Below are 6,774 nucleotides of genomic sequence, written 5' to 3' on the forward strand. Positions count from 1 at the left end.
ATTCTCTCTCTCATGTCAATCAGAGCAACACTAGGTAATTGTGTGCATCTCTGAGCTCATGTACGCCAAAGCGGGCAGTTAGAACTTTCCTCTGAGTGTGTTATGTTACGCTGTGACACAACATGAGCAACAGTTTGAAAAAATGTTCTTGGCAGGCTTCATGTGTCTCAGAGGAAGCCCGTGTTAGCCTTCCCCCTCTTCGGTTGATAGCTGTCACATGATAGGGGAAAGCTGTCTAGCAGGTGGGAATTGGCAAGTGAGCAAATTGGAAAGAAAAATGCAGAAAGAAAAAGTTGAGAGCAATTATAAACTAGAGTGAAGTAGCTGAGGTTCAGGAACTGCTAGAATTCACACACCATGCTGACAGTGCTAGCATTTCTCCTTCTGGGATGTTTTTCACCCTTTTGGATTATGCCACACCCACTTCAGGTTTGGAGAATTAAACAGATATAGTAAAGATAGTGACACTGCATTACACCTGGGTTATGATGCAATGAAATAAAAATGTTTTTTTGGTTTAGTAACCAGTTTATGGTCATCTCTGGGGTACAAACGTCTTAGCTAAATATCCATTGATGACCTTGATCATATATTTGTAAATCAAACACAGAGGTCAATGAATATGTCTCCTCCAGTCATGTCCTCCAATCCGCCTCAGTCATACAGCATTATGTATAGTATGAGACACTCCCCATTTCATCTGCCATTGCAGTGTCCATTGACCTAATGACCTTGTGAGCCTGACCTTCAACCTCTGATGTTGACCTCTTCCCCAGCCTCTTATTTTTTGGTCTAGCGTCACCATTGACTACTTGCCAGGCACCTGCTCTGAGAAATGAAACAGTAGGGAATGCGTCTCCAGGGACCTTTTCTGTCCCTCAGACAACAGGCAAGCTCAGTCCTGGCTTCTGAATGGACCTTGAGTGGACCTGGTAAACCAATCTCCCTAATTATCTATTGAAAGAACATTCTTTTTCCTTTCTGAGTCATTACTCCTATTTCAATTGCTGAAAAGTAACATGGAGGAACAAAACAAGGAGGGATGGAAAAAAAAAAAAACAGTTCACAGATTCCTGATTTCCACCTCGGTTAATTGCTGGGGAGGTAGACAGGGGAAAAGCAAGGCTAAATACTGTATAAGTGGGAATAAAGGTTAAGGGGGGAATTCTGAGGAAATACTGCTTTAAAAGGTAAGCTTTTAGATGAGACTTGGTGATAATGGGGAATAAAGGGGAGTGTGAAAAATCTTATTGCTTTGGTTAAATTCCGATGTATTTGCAGGCATGCATATCCGCCGTACGATTAGCAATTTAAGACTTAAATACGGTGGCCCTTAAGTGCAAAAAACATTAACAAACCAAAAACACTACAGCAAATTTGACAAAAAACCATCAATATTAACGCAAAGGGTCTTATTGAACATCACTGATTGGACATGGCGTACGAATATCAGTCATACTTAATCACTTCCTTTAGGCATTTTTTCAGCCTTCAAATTACTCGTATTAATTATGTCAAAAGTTCACATCTAAAATAACATCATGTGAATGCCCACAATAAAAAAAAACAATTAGGCTCATATGTCAGAATACTGTAAACATTCTCCAGCTCGCTGTTTGATCAAACAATCCTGTAGCCAATCAGCAACAAGCGTGTGACGTTGAATAAGAACCTCAACATTTTCATTGTTGTGGTTTAAGATGTGTTGTCTTTTGGACTTAAAGGCCGCCATACACGTGAGAACATCAGGGATATGTATTATATTTAAATCACTCTACATCACATCACATCAGCATATGGGAGAACTTTTTGTCGTAGGTTAAGATCAGAGTGTTTGTTGGCTGTGACAACCATGCTGTACTGTTTTCACAAAGACGTTTCAAGCCAGTAGAACAGAGGTGATAGGAGCCTCTTTGATTTAAAAAAAGAACCAAGAACAATGCAGCTGCCTCTTTTGAACCAGTGATCTGATCTCTCCTTTAAGATTCCTCCAACAGAAATAGGTAGGAATCAGTGTATATTGGGCCGTGTTCTATCTGATTTATTTTTTTGAAGCATCTGCAGACATCTCTTGACGTGATGTTGAAGTCTCAAGAAACTCCAAAGAACAGTTACCAGATCCCTGGAAAAGGATCCATCAAGCATATTTTATCACTCACACTAGTGTATCTCTGCATGTGGTGTTCAACATGTAACCATTCCAAGAATTTACAGAGATTCCTCAAACGTCTTCACAACATTATGACTTTGAACTCAACAGTTCTAACAGCTCATATCCTCCCAGCTCTCTTTTTGCCAACTACAAAGCCGCTTTAAATCTTCCAGCACTGCAGCTTGTGAGGACTGTTTTGCCATAACCTGTTCCTACCTCCAAAAAAAATATGTGCATAACCTATCATTGGCCATTGATTGAAGCATTTCACTCAGCATTTCACTCAGCATTTCACTCAGCATTTCATTCAGCGCCTCTGCTTTTTCTACCTCCTGAAAGTGATATTGATATTAGCATTTCCTTTTGACCTCTTGAATTTGTATTTTACTACTGTGTCTACTATCTAACTCTATAACAAACTCATTAATTATGCATGCATTCTATTGACATAGTAAAATTGATCGCATCATAAATTCTTTGTTTATGTGTAAACAAGAATGTTTCTCATGACTCAAACCAACCATGTGACCACAATGGATCCTTAAGGGGAAAACATACAGAATGTCACACATTGCCAGAACATGACCCTACTTAGTACCTTCTTTGGCAGTAAACCATTATAAAAAACACACACACACTCGCCTGGTTGTTATTCACAAGCTGTGAGTTTTGCCACCGCCCCAGTGTGAAAACTGTCACTACTAATACGCTGCAAACAATCTGGCTCTGGCCTGCTGGACACAGCCTGTCCTTGGAGTGCTCATTTGAAAGTTTATGTCTGAATGCGACATCATCGTTGACACCAGTCTTCACAGGCAGACTGCAGAGACGTGGGTACAATCTCCAGAATGCCTTAGGTCAAGGCACAGGCAGGTTAATGCTCTGGCCTTCCAATCCCTAGCAGGCCTGACCTCTGCTTTCACTCACAGTGTCATGCTCACAGCTCACAGTGTCATGTAATTTGTTATAAATTGCAGGCTGACACTCGGATAAGGAGAGGAAGGTGTGGGCTACTGAATTACAGCTCCTGAGAGTCATATATTTAAAAAACGGGACCAACGTTCAAGCTACAACCACTTTGCTTCCACTTTGGATATCATTTTCATTTTCCCATTATCTTAGACTGGACTATTTTTGTTCTGACTAACTGAATTAAGCAATGAGTAGTAGCTGTAGCTGTAGTAGAGGTACTGATCTGACATTTTAGTCTTAATATCATTCATTTAAAAACCGAAGCACTTCACTTAAAAATACAGGAAAAAATATTTCGACGAAACATTAAAAACATCCAAATGACTCATGGAAGAGTTAATGTCATCTGGTGAAGAAATTGTTTGAGAAATAACTTTACAAATTACTTTTTTTTAATAAACAAGTGACACAACCCACTTGAAAATGCTCTATATCTGAGAAATGCATTTTTAACCATGTGTGCCATGCTGTAGTGACTCACCTCCATGTGTGCATTTTGAACATTTAGAATCAGTCCCAGCTTTTTGCCGTTATAATAACTGCCACTCTTCTGGGAAGGCTTTCTACTAGATTTTGGAACGTGATTGTGGGGATCTGTCCATTCAGATACAAGAGCATTAGTGAGGTCAGGAACTGATATTGGTTGAGGAGACTTGGGGTGCAGTCGCTGTTCCAGTTCTTCCCAAAGGTGTTCAGTTGGGTTGAGGTCAGGATGCCGGCCAGTCGAGTTCTTCCTCTGAAACCTTGGCAAACCATGTCTTCGTGGACTTTGATTTGTGCACAGGGGTATTGTCATGCTGGAACAGGTTTGGGTCCCTCAGTTCCATTTTATACAGAGCTTTCATAATGCAAGACATCCAAGGATGTGGCGAGCTAGTCTAGTTCACTTTGCTAGCTAATGGCTTACATGTACATGTTTCCACAGGTTGGATATCGAGCTGTGAAATTCCGACCTCCACAGGTTTTTGGCTCGCATCACTTGCAGATCATTATTATGCCGTTTCCTTTGAAGCATTTAAAACTAAAGATAGTTGATAAATTGGGCCAACGATACTCATCAGTCTGCACTGTCTCAGACATTGCTGCTGATGACTAAGCATTTATATCTTGGGTATCAGTGCAGTGTCATCTTTAAATAGGAGTAATAATCTAAATATGCATATTTATTCATAGACTGGAAAGGTTTCATTATCTATGAATCATGTTTGCTTTCCAAAAAATAAAGAAATTACAAAAAAAGGAACAAGGAAAATTAAATTGCAATTTTTATTTTTAAATGTATTTATTTATTTTTACATATTCTTGTGTGATGTACAGTAAATGAAGCTCTGTGTTCATCAAGCAGATAGGCAGGTAAGACACAGGGCTTAGAGTATGAATGATGACACTCGTTGGTCTGTAATCTCCTCACATCTGTTTCTAATTGCAAACATGAACAACAAAAAAAAAGCCAGAGTTCTAGTCCCTGTGGAGTTCTCTGGAAACGTGAGGAGACAAATTCAAACAGCTTCTCGTGTTACAGAAGTCCAGTTTTCCAGTCAATGTAGCCAACTGAGATACACTGATGACCCCACTGTGATCTGCTTCAAGCTTCTGCTTTCTATAACTTATATTTACAATATTCATGTTTTTCTGGAGTACGTCTTTGATCCTGAAGGTACACAGGTGACTTCATGACTTTAGAATATGCTGTTATTATTTTTAGGGATGATCATAGAAACTGCACAGAAAAAAAACAGACAGCATTATATGAGACCCATGAGTTTCAGTCTTTGTTTCAATCGTTGTTTCTTGTCTTTTTACAGACTATAAACTGCATGTCTTTAACTGTATACGTAAGAATCTCAAAGGCAGCATGTTTCTGGAATGTTTTCTAAATCCCTACAAGCTCACTACATGGTAAAGAATGATCAAAATCATCTTATCCGCTTGAAATGATTTTAAGTTTTATGCTTTGTTCTCACTATTTGTGTTTATTAGCACTATGGAAATAACTATGGCAATGATTTGAAACCAATGTGTTCAAATAGAAAGAAGTTTGAGAAATGAGGCATTGTCATCATATGAGAACAGAACTCCCACAGTGCTTTGTGAAGCCTATGCAACTATATAAAATGAGGCAAATAAGACTCATATTAAAATGAAAAAATGAAACTACAACAACAATGAAAAAAAACCTAATAAAAAATTATTTAGCCAATAAAAAATTATATATATATATATATATATATAATAGAAAATAGTTGCATAGACTAAGTAATTAAAATGTGCCATTTAAAAAAAAAATCATTATTTATCTACGCCAGCTGTAACAGATTATGCAAATTAGACTGACATTAAATCAAATTAGTCTGCTATTAATATTGAATTTGAAATAACAGCATGATTTAAAAAATCATCTTAAACTATATAAATGAAATTATATAAATGATGCAAATTGGACTGATATTAAATCAAATAAGACCACACTTAAAATTCAGATTGATACAACAACAGCAACAACAACAACAACGACAAAAACTAAACTCTATAAAATAACTGCTAAATAGTAGGCTCAATAATGATTATTTTAAATGTTAAGTATTTTGTCTCTGCAATCTTATAAAATTACACAAATTAGATTGATATAAAAAATTATTTTGAAGCGAATCAAAACAAACCAACTAGCAAACAAATAAATAAATAAACAAACTATTTAATATATGAGGACAGCATGCTGAAATTTAAAGCTACCATAGGACCAGGAGGAAAAAATTGGCATTTATACCAGTAAGGCATGGATTATTAGAGCTAATCCATCATGTAATGATATTTATGTTGGAATAATTTAAATCGTTTTCGGAAGAACAACATTGTCCTAAGTAGTGTGGAGGAAAAAGAGGGGACCTGAGGTTGGAGCATGCAATTTGTTTTAACTGGCTGGGGAAATAAGCGCGGTGAGCCTTCACCCCAGGCAGCTGTAAATCCGGGCCTCTGCTCCAACACACCGTCAGTAACCTCAGTCTTAACATTTCCCCTTGCTCATTCCTCCCAGGGGTGCCTTCAAACAGGGGAAATGGAGCTTTTGCTTTCTTTATTTGACATCCGCATCGCAAGATCCCAAAGTCTTTTTGCCACAACACACTGGGCAGACGTGTACACATAAAAAATGAAACAAAATAAAAATAAAAACAAACAATCAATAATAATAATAATAATAATAATAATAATAATAATAATAATAATAATAATAATAATAATATTCCTCTCATCCACAAACAATGTTTTCAGGAAGCAATGTAATTTGAGCCTCCTTTGATGACCTATAGTGATGCTTTGGAGTTGGTGAACTATGCTGCCATGTTATGCTGTGGGTCACTAGCTTTGTGTACAGGACATGCATTATGCCGTTTGGATTTCTGGATTTGACATGGATGGCTCTCTTCTAGATTTTCTGTTGACAATGTATTTGGCATAAAAACAGGTAAATGTAAACAGGAGGCATAGCTAGAGTTTTATAGCATTTCCAAACAGGCAGTTAACATAAAACATATAGTGATATGTGTCACATAACATATGTTCCTAAAGGGTCAGTGGAGATATCAATACAATTCCCTAATATTTAATCACCATGAACTTCAAACAAACACACCCCTTAGTTTCTTTAAACA

This window comes from Ictalurus punctatus, chromosome 28, assembly GCF_001660625.3.
Source record: "Ictalurus punctatus breed USDA103 chromosome 28, Coco_2.0, whole genome shotgun sequence".
Lineage (NCBI taxonomy): Eukaryota > Metazoa > Chordata > Actinopteri > Siluriformes > Ictaluridae > Ictalurus > Ictalurus punctatus.